Source organism: Scyliorhinus torazame, chromosome 1, assembly GCF_047496885.1.
Source record: "Scyliorhinus torazame isolate Kashiwa2021f chromosome 1, sScyTor2.1, whole genome shotgun sequence".
Taxonomy (NCBI): Eukaryota; Metazoa; Chordata; class Chondrichthyes; order Carcharhiniformes; family Scyliorhinidae; genus Scyliorhinus; species Scyliorhinus torazame.
Window position 1 is genome coordinate 355,510,244 of NC_092707.1, and position 13,524 is coordinate 355,523,767.

Here is a 13,524-nt window from a genome sequence, read left to right on the forward strand (position 1 = left end):
TGTCCCTTGAAAAATGATAAACGTTTAAAATTGAAGCTATTGTCTTCATCATAGGTTGGGTGCCACTGCGTGAACTTAGCAAGGCGCAATTTAAAATGTATCTAAATCAATATTAAACTACAATTTATTGGGACAATGGCAGATTGGCAAGTTAATAAGTCAGTCATTGAAATAATAAGGGGGAAAGATAGGGGAGTGAATATTCTTTCAACTGCTTGCAATCATTCAGACTTTAGCACCGTGTTTTGCATGAAGTCACGTTAAAGGTCTGGGTGGGTGGGCGGCGGATGAGAAAGTGTATGGTGCAAGTTTATTTGGTAGTTATACTGACTAAACCGCTAGACAAGGACGAAACAAAAACAGTCTGGATAAATGGGTTATTTCCAGTTGGAAAACTGAAATAGGGTTCCATGGGGATGTGCTGGAGCCTCATCTATTCAAAATCTATATTATTGACTTTTATGAAGAGACCAAATATATTGCAACCAAATTTGCTGTCGATACAAAGATACGTGGGAAAGTTAAGTTGTGAGGAGGGCACAAAATGCAAAGAGATATAGATAGGTTAAGTGAAATGAGCCAAATTCTGCCAGGTGGAGTGTAATGTGGGAAAGAGGGAAAGAAATATGAGGTTACCAATTGGTAGGAATAATAAAGTAAAATATTATTTCAATGGAACAAGACTATAGAATGCTGAAAGAGAGAGATTTGGATAGGCTTGCACATGAAACACATGCAGATACAGCAAGTGGGAAAGCAAATGGAAACTTGACCCTTACTGCAAGGGGGATAAGAGTATAAAAGTAGGGACATCTTGTTACAATTGCACAAGGCATCTTAAGACCAACATTGAACATAGTGTACAGTTGTGGTCTTCTTAATTAAGGGATATGTCTGCAGTGGATGCAGTTCAGAAAACTGCACACCCATCCTTGAATCAGACTTCACGCAAAATTCACTCAAAGTGTGAACTCGAGGCTTTTGAAACAATACCCACTCCCCTACTGTTCCCACTGGAAAATATTTCAATGTTTGACTTATTAACATAACAATTTGGGAGCAGCACGGTGGTGCAGTGGTTAGCACTACAGGCTCACGGCGCGGAGTTCCCAGGTTCGATCCCGGCTCTGGGTCAGCCATATTCACACTGAATGGTAGAGCAGGCCGCATAGCCTACTCCTGCCCCTATCGCTTACATTCTTCTTAGGTAAAGGGGGGGGGGGGGAGATTAGGAAATTCAGGGACCAGGAGAACAACAATCTACATGTGGGGACGTGAGGTCCAAAGGCTTCAAATGACATGGTAAAGATATAGCCAATTTTATAGCAGAGACTGACCGGAAAGAAAGGAAAACTAAAATATAAAAATACCAGGATTGGTATTTGGGATGGTATTGTTGTATGTTATGAAATAATTAAAGTTTAAAACAAATAAGGAAATACTAACCTCATCACCTGCTTCCTGCAAAATGAACTGAGTTTGTAATTTTACACTGGCATGGTCCTAGAGTGCTCATCAATTCCCCCTGCTGGAAGACCCAAGTATATACAGGGACACATCCTGGGAATTGACATCCAGTTCCTGTTACAGGGAGAGGGCATCATTATACAATTATCTAGTTAAGCAGTAAGCTGGGTGTAAGTGCTAGTGAATGACTGCATTTTAGAGCCTGCATACCAAGGAATCTGTACCACAGAGCAGGGTGGGAGGACGATGAGGAGATAAAGAATAACAATGGCAAACTCAAACTGTTCTTGTTGAATAAACGTGCTTTCAGCTCATGCCTGTTCCATGTAAATTAATTTGTTTTTGCTTCTAAAAATGTTGCACTATTTTGTTTAATCTAAACATGCACTCAATTCATTTTCCCGTTGGAACACAAGTGTGAAAATCTGTTCATAGTTAAATAACTCTGCTGTTTATTTTTTTAGAAGGGGGTCAAGGTGTGCACCCGAAACACAACCATGATCTCTAAGTTCTGATCTAGAAAAACTGAAACACGAGGTTAAAGCATGTGAACATTTAAAGAGCAAGCATATGGCTTCATGTATGCGAGGTTCTGTTTAAACTGATCTGCTGCAGGTTTTTTTGAAAATATTAGCAACATGGCATCTAAAGGAAACAGCTGGTCAAACACTTGGATTCCAAAAAAATGTCCACAAAGGTTCTACATTGCCAATCAATGGCAAAGGTAATGAAGTCATGGAACAGGATGAAAAAGTAGGACACTCGATGTAAAATTAACCAAGAAATATCTGAAGGATGGTTCAGGTGGATCTTTTCAGGCTGGAAAGAAAATACAAAAAGGGTAAACCAGAGGGGCAGTGTCAAGAGCCTGGTTTTTAAATAAACAATTGTCAAATTACCTTCATCCTGGCAGTGTCCCCAAAACTACATTGGTTACTGTGGCTTCTAGTTCTTTATTCATCTGTACAGCCTAGCAGCAGTCAACTCCATCGATCCTAGCAACAAAATAAGCCGAGGCACTGAATTCATTCAGTTCTCCGTTTCCCCACCTATGACGCCAACTGATTTTTTTTTTTTTTTTTTATAAATCAGCAGCTCTGATGAGATCAGTACTTCAGAAAACGTCAATGAGGTTGCAGGAAGTGACGAGATGCTGTCAATGGTGTTAGCCTCTGCAGCCTGTGTCCCTACATTGGAGATCAGGGACGGTTTGCACAGATCTGGCAGCATAAATCAAGCAGGCCTACCTGTGTTGTGATTCATTGTGCAGGACCAGCAAATTGCCAGCATCAAAAAGGGTGCTGAAAATAGCAACTTGCTTCCCATTCTCAGATACTCCAAGATTCCTTTATATATGGCTTAATGGGACGTAAATATAAATATCCAGAATCTACAAGAAATAGCTAACATGGCAAATAGTGAGCAATACAACTAGAGATACTTTGGGGAATTTTGTGAATAACTGTCCAGTGTATTTCAATATGGATAGACAAAATATATGAGAATAGGGAATAAAAGCATGTTAAATGGAACAGTGATAGTTTGCTGATCCAGAAACAATTTGGGGCAGACAATGGATAAATGTACTTGTACACAAAATTGGGAATGTAGGTAACGTCTACATTCTTGCAGTTCAACTATCAAGGAGTGCTCCCCAACAGCTCTGTAGCTCATTCCTTGGCATCCTGCATTCTTCATGGTGCTTCAGCTCATATCTGTTGTGTAAATTTATTTGTTTTGCCTCCATACATGTTGCTCTATTTTCTTTAATCTAAACATACACTCAACTCATCTTCCCACACTCAACTCATCTTCCCATTGGAAGAGAGTGCACTAAAATCATCTTCCCATTGGAAGAGAGTGCGCTAAAATCTGTTCATCATTAAATAACTCTACCCCTTCTTTTATAAGGGACAAAATCCTTTTAGGACTGAGAATAGGAGAAATGTCTTCACCCGGAGTGTGGTTGACCTGTGAAATTCGCGACCACACGATGCAGTTGAGGCCAAAACATCGGAGGTTTTCAAAAAGGGGTTAGATACAGCTCTCGGGGATCAAAGGATATGGATTGAAGGCAGGATCAGGTTATTGAGTTGGATGATCAGCCAGGATTGAAGGCAGGATCAGGTTATTGAGTTGGATGATCAGCCATGATCAAAATGAACGGCGGAGCAGGCTCGAAGGGTCAAATGGCCTCCTTCTGCTCCTATTTTCTATGTTAAGTTCTGACCCAGAAAATCTGAAATATGAGATATAGCAAGTAAACATTTATCAAAGAGGCACATGGCTTCACGCAAGTGATGTCTTGTTTAAACTGATCTGTTTAGGGTCAGGGACTTGCATCTGCAGACTGTCGTGGGGCAGGGGTGTGCAGTAGAACCATGGGATAGGAAAGCAAGCAAAAAGTTAAACTGAGTTTCAGCAGCACTGTAGGTTAGATGCAAAAGTCATGTAATTAGGGCTTGTTTGGGTGATTTAGCGTTATCCAATTTGAATTTATATAGTATTTCTTACATTCAGACATTTATTTCATTTTACCAGTGATTCCAGCTAGGAATGCAGAGTGCCACATGTAGGGTAAAGTATTTCAACTTCCATGTTGTTTCTTTCTAATATTCAGCACCCCAATCTCCCCTTACAGCTTGGGAGCTGCAACTTGGACAACTGCAAATGAGGCTTCTTTTTATTCCATAAGGGTGAGGCAGTCTGCCTCGCGGGACCAGAGGCTGTGCACTGCTGAGAGGGCACGCATGTACAGGATGGCTGGCATTCTGAAAGCCGGTCGCAGATGGTATTTTTAAAAACTGGTTGTGGCCATTGTGCACTTCTTCCCTTGATCGGGAATGCCACAACCTTGCGACCCTCCCCAAACTCTTCCTTTGAAAGCAATGGATCCAAAGCCCACTTTGGATCAGGTTGCCATATTGAGAAGACGGCTCCACCCCTGTTGCATCCGACAGCTCCCTTTTATCACCAGCTTTCTTAGGATTCCTCGGCACATTTCCTCCAACACTCAACCAAAAATCTTCAAGGAACACACTATGGAGTATTAACCCCCGGGGGTTCGCAAACATGTGCCAGGCAAACAGAATAAGATGATCAGAAAATGAGTAGCGCCCGAGCCTGCGGAAAAGCTGCGATGTCCACACTCACATCACATGCTGCAAGGCCAATTTTACTTCAGGAAGTGAATTCAATTTCAAATCAAAAATCTAACCCAGTTTTTAAAATGCAAATTAATGCTATACAGTTGGAAATAGACTATGAGAATGAAATATAGCTTCTGCAGTTGGGTTACAAAAAACTCTGCAATCGAAATACAATTTTAGTATACAAGTTTTTTAAGGCGGGAACCGGAAGTTCGACCCGCGGACTTCTGGGAAGGTTTCCCCCCCCTCCCCTCACCAATAAATTCTGGTGGAGAGGAAACCCGAGACACTACACGTGTAGTGTCTCCCACCCGCCCTCCTCCTCTAACCTAATAATAAAACCCATTGGTGTGAGGCAAGTACCATATTATATTATTATTATTATTTTTTTAAATTTAATTGTTAGCCTGATCTTGGTTGAAAGTTAGAGGGATGGCAGGGAAGGGAGTGCAATGTTCCTCCTGCAGGATGTTTGAGGTGAGGGATGCCGTTAGTGTCCCTGCTGATTTTACCTGCAGGAAGTGCAGCCATCTCCAGCTCCTCCAAGACCGAGTTAGGGAACTGGAGCTGGAGTTGGAAGAACTTCGGATCATTCGGGAGGCAGAGGGGGTCATAGATAGCAGCTTCAGGGAATTAGTTACACCAAAGATTGGAGATAGATGGGTAACTGTCAGAGGGACTGGGAAGAAGCAGTCAGTGCAGGGATCCCCAGCGGTCGTTCCCCTGAAAAACAAGTATACCGCTTTGGATACTTGGGGGGGGGGGGGGGGGGGGGGGGGGACCACTTACCAGGGGTAAGCCATGGGGTATGGGCCTCTGGCACGGAGTCTGTCCCTGTTGCTCAGAAGGGAAGGGGGGAGAGGAGCAGAGCATTAGTAATTGGGGACTCGATAGTCAGGGGCACAGATAGGAGATTTTGTGGGAGCGAGAGAGACTCACGTTTGGTATGTTGCCTCCCAGGTGCAAGGGTACGTGGTGTCTCGGATCGTGTTTTCCGGGTCCTTAAGGGGGAGGGGGAGCAGCCCCAAGTCGTGGTCCACATTGGCACTAATGACATAGGTAGGAAAGGGGACAAGGATGTCAGGCAGGCTTTCAGGGAGCTAGGATGGAAGCTCAGAACTAGAACAAACAGAGTTGTTATCTCTGGGTTGTTGCCTGTGCCACGTGATAATGAGATGAGGAATAGGGAGAGAGAGCAATTAAACACATGGCTACAGGGATGGTGCAGGCAGGAGGGATTCAGATTTCCGGATAACAGGGGCTCTTTCTGGGGAAGGTGGGACCTCTACAGACAGGATGGTCTACATCTGAACCCGAGGGGCACAAATATCCTTGGGGGGGGGGGAAAGAGAGATAGATTTGTTAGTGCTCTTTGGGGGGGGGGGTTAAACTAATGCAGCAGGGGCATGGGAACCTGGATTGTAGTTTTAGGGTACGGGAGAATGAGAGTAGAGAGGTCAGGAGCACAGATTTGACGTCGCAGAAGGGGGCCAGTGTTCAGGTAGGTGGTTTGAAGTGTGTCTACTTCAATGCCAGGAGTATACGAAATAAGGAATTAGAGCACCTTGGGGACAGTGACCACAATTCGGTGACGTTTACGTTAATGATGGAAAGTGATAAGTATACACCGCAGGGCAAGAGTTATAGCTGGGGGAAGGGCAATTAAGATGCCATTAGACGTGACTTGGGGGGGGGATAGGTTGGAGACGTAGGCTGCAAGTGTTGGGCACACTGGATAAGTGGAGCTTGTTCAAGGAACAGCTACTGAGTGTTCTTGATAAGTACGTACCGGTCAGGCAGGGAGGAAGGCGTAGAGCGAGGGAACCGTGGTTTACCAAAGAAGTGGAATCTCTTGTTAAGAGGAAGAAGGAGGCCTATGTGAAGATGAGGTATGAAGTTTCAGTTGGGGCGATGGATAGTTACAAGGTAGCGAGGAAGGATCTAAAGAGAGAGCTAAGACGAGCAAGGAGGGGACATGAGAAGTATTTGGCAGGTAGGATCAAGGAAAACCCAAAAGCTTTCCAGAGGTATGTCAGGAATAAGTGAATGACTAGGGTAAGAGTAGGGGCAGTCAAGGACAGAGATGGGAAGTTGTGTGTGGAGTCTGAAGAGATAGGCGAGATACTAAATGAATATTTTTCGTCAGTATTCACTCAGGAAAAAGATAATGTTGTGGAGGAGAATGCTGAGACCCAGGCTATTAAAATAGATGGCATTGAGGTACGTAGGGAAGAGGTGTTGGCAATTCTGGACAGGCTGAAAATAGATAAGACCCCAGGGCCTGATGGGATTTATCCTAGGATTCTCTGGGAGGCCAGGGAAGAGATTGCTGGGCCTTTTGCTTTGATTTTTATGTCATCATTGGCTACAGGAATAGTGCCAGAGGACTGGAGGATAGCAAATGTGGTCCCTTTGTTCAAAAAGGGGAGTAGAGACAACCCCGGCAACTATAGACCGGTGAGCCTCACGTCTGTAGTGGGTAAAGTCTTGGAGGGGATTATAAGAGACAAGATTTATAATCATCTAGATAGGAATAATATGATCAGGGATAGTCAGCATGGCTTTGTGAAGGGTAGGTCATGCCTCACAAACCTTATCGAGATCTTTGAGAAGGTGACTGAACAGGTAGACGAGGGTAGAGCAGTTGATGTGGTGTATATGGATTTCAGCAAAGCGTTTGATAAGGTTCCCCACGGTAGGCTATTGCAGAAAATACGGAGGCTGGGGATTGAGGGTGATTGAGAGATGTGGATCAGAAATTGGCTAGCTGAAAGAAGACAGAGGGTGGTGGTTGATGGGAAATGTTCAGAATGGAATTCAGTTACAAGTGGCATACCACAAGGATCTGTTCTGGGGCCATTGCTGTTTGTCATTTTTATCAATGACCTAGAGGAAGGCGCAGAAGGGTGGGTAAGTAAATTTGCAGACGACACTAAAGTCGGTGGTGTTGTCGACAGTGTGGAAGGATGTAGCAGGTTACAGAGGGACATAGATAAGATGCAGAGCTGGGCTGAGAGGTGGCAAATGGAGTTTAATGTAGAGAAGTGTGAGGTGATTCACTTTGGAAGGAATAACAGGAATGTGGAATATTTGGCTAATGGAAAAGTTCTTGAAAGTGTGGATGAGCAGAGGGATCTAGGTGTCCATGTACATAGATCCCTGAAAGTTGCCACCCAGGTTGATAGGGTTGTGAAGAAGGCCTGTGGAGTGTTGGCCTTTATTGGTAGAGGGATTGAGTTCCGGAGTCAGGAGGTCACGTTGCAGATGTACAAAACTCTGGTACGGCCGCATTTGGAGTATTGCGTACAGTTCTGGTCACCGCATTATAGGAAGGACGTGGAGGCTTTGGAGCGGGTGCAGAGGAGATTTACCAGGATGTTGCCTGGTATGGAGGGAAAATCTTATGAGGAAAGGCTGATGGACTTGAGGTTGTTTTCGTTGGAGAGAAAAAGGTCAAGAGGAGACTTAATAGAGGCATACAAAATGATCAGGGGGTTAGATAGGGTGGACGGTGAGAGCCTTCTCCCGCGGATGGAAATGGCTGGCACGAGGGGACATAGCTTTAAACTGAGGGGTAATAGATATAGGACAGAGGTCAGAGGTAGGTTCTTTACGCAAAGAGTGGTGAGGCCGTGGAATGCCCTACCGGCAACAGTAGTGAACTCGCCAACATTGAGGGCATTTAAAACTTTATTGGATAAGCATATGGATGATAATGGCATAGTGTAAGTTAGATGGCTTTTGTTTCGGTGCAACATCGTGGGCCGAAGGGCCTGTACTGCGCTGTATCGTTCTATGTAAGTGCAAAAAAAAGGTATTTTATTCCAAACACACACAACAACAGCAAAATACACAGTCCATAAACTCACAATCCACAGTTTCTACAATTTCCCCCCTTTTGTCCCCTCCTTCACCCCCCACACGACAAACAACGCCTCAAATATCATGAACAGGCCCCACCGCACCGAAGTTCTCCTCTAACCCCCTCAACTCAAACTTAATCTTCTCCAACTGGAGAAAGTCGTACACCCTCCCAGCCAAGCTGCCACCCCCGGCAGGGTACCTGACCTCCACTTCAACAGGATCCTTTGCCGTGCAATTAGAGAGGCAAAGGCCACAACATTGGCCCCCTTCCCTTCTAGAAGCTCCAGCATTTCCAATACCCCAAAAACCGCCACTATAGGGTGGGACTTGACCCCCATCCCCACCATCTTTGATAGCGTCCCAAACATCACCTCCCAGTATCTCTCCAGCTTCTCACAGCCCCAGACATGTGCATGATTCGCTGGCCCCTGCCCACATTTCTCACACATTGGTCACCCCTGGAAGAACCCACTCACACTTACATGAGTCATGTGTACCCTATGCACCACCTTGAACTGAATCAAGCTCATCCTTGTGCAGGAGGAGGTTGAGCTCAGCCACCGCTTCACCTCACACCATAGCCCCCAACCTATTTCCCTGCCCAACTCCTCCCATTTGTTCTTGATCCTCACCACTTACTCCCCCAACTCTTCCAGGAGAAGCAGTTTCTCCAACAGTGTGTACTCCAGCAGCTTGGGAAACTTCCTCCACTCTTTTCGCGCAAAGTCCTGCACCTGCATATACCTAAACTCACTGCCACTCGGCAGCTCAAACCACTCCTGCAACTCGTCCAGTCCCGCAAACTTCCCTTCTGAGAAAAAGTCTCCAGCCCTACCTCCCTCCATTTCCCACACATCTCGTCCAGCTCCCCAGGTTTGAACCTGTGGTTCCCACACAGTGGGGTCAACACCGACATCCTTTCCAACTTAAAATGCCTTCTGAACTGGTTCCATACCCTGACCATTGATTGTACCACCGAGTTCCCCATATACTTCCCCGAAGCCAACGGCAGCGGAGCAGTCACCATGGCCCTCAGATTGCATCCCCTCTTCCAACCTTTTTAAAAGTATTTTTCCAATTAAGGAGCAATTTAGCATGGCCAGTCCACCTACCCTGAACATCTTTGGGTCGCAGGCAGCGAGACCCACGCAGACACAGGGAGTGTGAGCAAACGCCACACGGACAGTGACACAGGGCCGGGATCGAATCTGGGTCCTCGGCGCAATGAGGCAGCAGTGCTAACTACTGCTGCACTGTGCCGCCCACTTCCTCTTCCAACCTGACCCACTCCAGCCTCTCTCTCTCTTCCCCCCCCCCCCCCCCCCCCCCCACGATTGCCTCAGCTTCTCCACATTTGCCACCCAAAAATAATACAGCATGTTCAGGGGCACCAAGCCCCCTTTCGGTCTCTGCATCAGAGCCCTCTTTACCCACGGCACCTTCCCCACCCATATGAACTCCGAGATCAATGCCTCCACCCTCCAGAAGGCATCCTCTGGGAAAAAGATCAGAAGGTTCAGAAAGACAAACAGGAACCGTGGCAGCACATTCATCTTCACCACCTGCACCCTCCCTGCTAACGTCCAATGCAAAGTGTCGCACCTCTTAAAATCCCCCTTAACCTCTTCCATTAAAGCTGTCAAATACCACCTGTGCATCGTGGCCCACTCTCACATCACCTGAATCCCAAATGCCTAAACCCTTAAATGGCAGTGCCCCCAAATTGGCTCCCGCCCATCACATTCACTAGAAACACCTTGTTCTTCCCAACGATCGACTTGTACCCGGAGAAGGCCCCAAACGTCTCTAACGATCCTGTGATCCTGCCCATACTCTCCAGAGAGTCCGATACAAACAACAGCAGGTCGTCCACTTACAATGACACCCAATGTTCCCTGCCCCCCCCCCTCACAATCCCTTGCCACTCAGCAGACCCCCGAAGGGTCATCGCCGAGGGTTCAACGCCAATGCGAATAATAGCCCGGCCTCAGCACTTGCCCCGAGCCAAGCCTCATCTCCAGCCAATGTGGCGCATGATATGAAGTCACAATTCTTCAATACTCCGTCCCCCACCACCCTCATCAGCACCACCTGACTCACCACAAAGAAATAGTTTCTAGAATACACTTTATACACGTGAGAGAAGCAGAAATATCTAAATTCCTAAAATTTCACAGCATACATGAACATGAACGCAGATAGGTTGATGAAACCCATAAAGTAGCGCACTCTCTGAAATTATTGCTGTGTACTAAGAATTTATGTCCGAATACGCAGATTATTTTTTGGCCGTCTACATTTTGTTTTTTCCCTCATCAATCTTGTTACAACCATGATTTTAACAGACTTTTTCCCCAGGAAGAGTGAAAGGATTTATAATAAATAAAATTTAAAATCAAGATACTTCGCATTATGAACCTTCAATTTGGTGAGTATGTACATTACAGTCCAGGGAAATAACAACAAGTGTTGAAGACCAACGAGGAGAGTGTTGAAATAACAGAGTCTAAGGAAACAAAAGGCAAGGATGTGCTTAGATGGGGCGAAGTTGAGAGACGTTAGGGAGGTTGAAACAGGCAGTCTTAGAGATGTTGCGAATGAGGTGGGAAGCTCATCCCGGGATCAAAACCAACACCAAAATTGCAAACAGACTTGACTTAATTTTAATTGAAACCAGCCTTTCACCTCTGGGACTGGTTTACAGCTGACCACTGCAATAACTGCTCTTTCCCCAACTGGTAAGGCAGGCCTAAAGAAAATGGTGCAGAGCAGAATAAGTTTTATGCTGCATTTAGCAGTACTACTCTTAATCTGGGGACTGTGCAGTGCAGGTACTGGGAGTTCTATTTCCCAGAACTACTTTCCATGCAGACAGAGCACTAAAAAGTTATTTTTAAAAAAAGATTTAGAAACAGAGGCAAAATTAATCAAAAGTTTCTTTTAGAACAAAATCAAGTTTCTCAACCTGTGTGTGCAAAATGTCTTGTGAAGGCAATTCAGAAGAACCAACCTACATATTTAAATTTATACATGTAAAGCTTTCCTTTCTCAATTTTACCAGCAAGGACAGAAAATGGTACTTCCTGAAAAACTAGTCTTTTTCAGTTTCCTTTCTAATGACAATCTTGACAATTAACTATCATACTAATTTGTTTCTTTCAAATCTGTGCAAATTTGCTTTTGTAACAATTCTTCACTCAACAAATTAACTATTCTAGTCTCCGCTATGCCGGATTGATGCTGGATGAATTAAACAGAATTCAACAGCACTGAATGAACTCATTCTGCAGAGCATGAGCATGACAAAAATCAAAGACTTTTATTATATTTTATCTGCACATACAGTACAATGTGGGTGGGACAGAGTTGTGTTTTTCAATTCTGAATTGCTAATTAAATTGATTGAACAGTTGGTAAAAACAAGGAAATGTGCTTGGAATGGATAGCTCCAGCACAGAGCTAGTTTAAGCACAATGGATCAAGTGGCCTGCTTTGATGACAATTCTATTTTAATGATTTCATAGAACAGCATCAGTGTTGTTTCTAGAGATAACTGGTTGCTTTATGGTTTGTCACTGAAGGAATGGAATTAAATGTTTTTTTAAGGTGTTGGCTCGAGAAATAATCCATTTTTTAAAAACACCCCTTCAGTGACAAATCATAAAGCCACAAGGTTCACTTATTTAACAGTATTAATTGTGCAATCCTACAATTCAGAATCAGAACCTCGGGACAAAAATACAGGCACACAAACAGCCCAATCCTAGAAGTAATCTGTAGGCAACAGTGAGCATAGTTTTGTTACAAGAATAAGGTGTCCATATGACATTTCTCTAGCATTTCATAAAACAGCACAAAACTCTTTTTTTTTTTTAAAAACACGACTGCAAAGTCAGAAGAACACAATCATAAAACTCACAATCCAAAGAATATATTCATTTCTGAAAGATGTGCTGGCACTAAACTATTCCATTATTTTTTCCATAAATGATCAATTCCTGATGTTAAGCAACAGGTGAACGTCTGCACTATTATCAGAGTAAATTGAGGGAATTTTGGAAATAAAGACCCTCGAGCCTCACTGGGAAATTTTTTAGCTTTGGTCAGAAAATATGTTGGCCAGCTTTTCTTTCTGGATCCATCAACCTTTGGTACAAAAGTGAGCCAGAAGAAGCAGGACAGAGGTTGAAACCAGCAGCAAACCATCATAATCTTTCTCACTGCTGCATAAATTTCCTCCTTCCTCTTAATCAGACTAAAATTGATGCAAGATATGTTGCATCTCTCCACAGGCCCCTCACAACCGCGGCTGAACTGATCAGCTTCATTTTGTGGTGGAGACAAGCTTAATCAGATATTACAGCATGTGAGAAGTTAGCTATACCAAGGCCAGCACTAGCTCAATCAGAGCAACCTACTTCAATCCCATCTTCCAGTTTTTACATCTTTATATTTTTTCAAATATGTATGCAACTGCATTTTAAATTGTCATTTTTGCCAAGTTTCTTTGAGGTAAAATATTTATGCTGATGTTTCTCCTGATGAATAGTTTATCTCTGGTAACATTCATGATTTTAATGCCCTTTCTATGATGTGGCACAAAATACGGGCAGTACAGTAGCACAGTGGTTAGCACTGTTGCTTACAGCGCCAGGGTCCCAGGTTCGGTTCCCGGCTTGGGTCACTGTCCGTGCAGAGTCTGCACATTCTCCTCGTGTCTGCGTGGGTTTCCTCCGGGTGCTCCGGTTTCCTCCCAGAAGTCCTGAAAGATGTGCTTGTTCGGTGAATTGGACATTCTGAATTCTCCCTCGTGTACCCGAACATGTGCCAGAATATGGCGACTAGGGGCTTTTCACAGTAACTTCATTGCAGTGCTAATTATTTCATTGCAGTTTCAAATTATTTGAACTCCAAAATCTCACTGTTCCTCAATACCCTTCAACGTCTTTTTATTGAGTTTTGACTTGCATTCCTTGTTTCCCCTCATTTGTGGTGAAAAGGCCAAAACAGCTCATGGGCAACAGGAGGGGTACATAAATGATCA

The 13,524-nt window shown here is 44.3% G+C and overlaps 1 protein-coding gene across 4 annotated transcripts in view; it reads right to left on the minus strand.

Moving 5' to 3' along the window:
* The window catches only part of LOC140426147 (suppressor of cytokine signaling 5-like), a 50,999-nt gene that overhangs the window by 11,579 nt on the left and 25,896 nt on the right, over positions 1-13,524 (minus strand). Inside the window, exons 2-3 of one of the 4 annotated variants that reach the window (XM_072510565.1) lie at positions 2,367-2,462; positions 1,447-1,581 (exon numbers count right to left, since the gene is read on the minus strand). The exons of 1 other annotated variant lie outside the window; for it this stretch is intronic. The gene's annotated coding sequence lies outside the window, so the exon portion shown is untranslated. The remainder of the gene's footprint in view (positions 1-1,446; positions 1,582-2,366; positions 2,463-13,524) is intronic. 2 more of the 4 variants (XM_072510572.1, XM_072510592.1) reach the window with 2 other exon arrangements.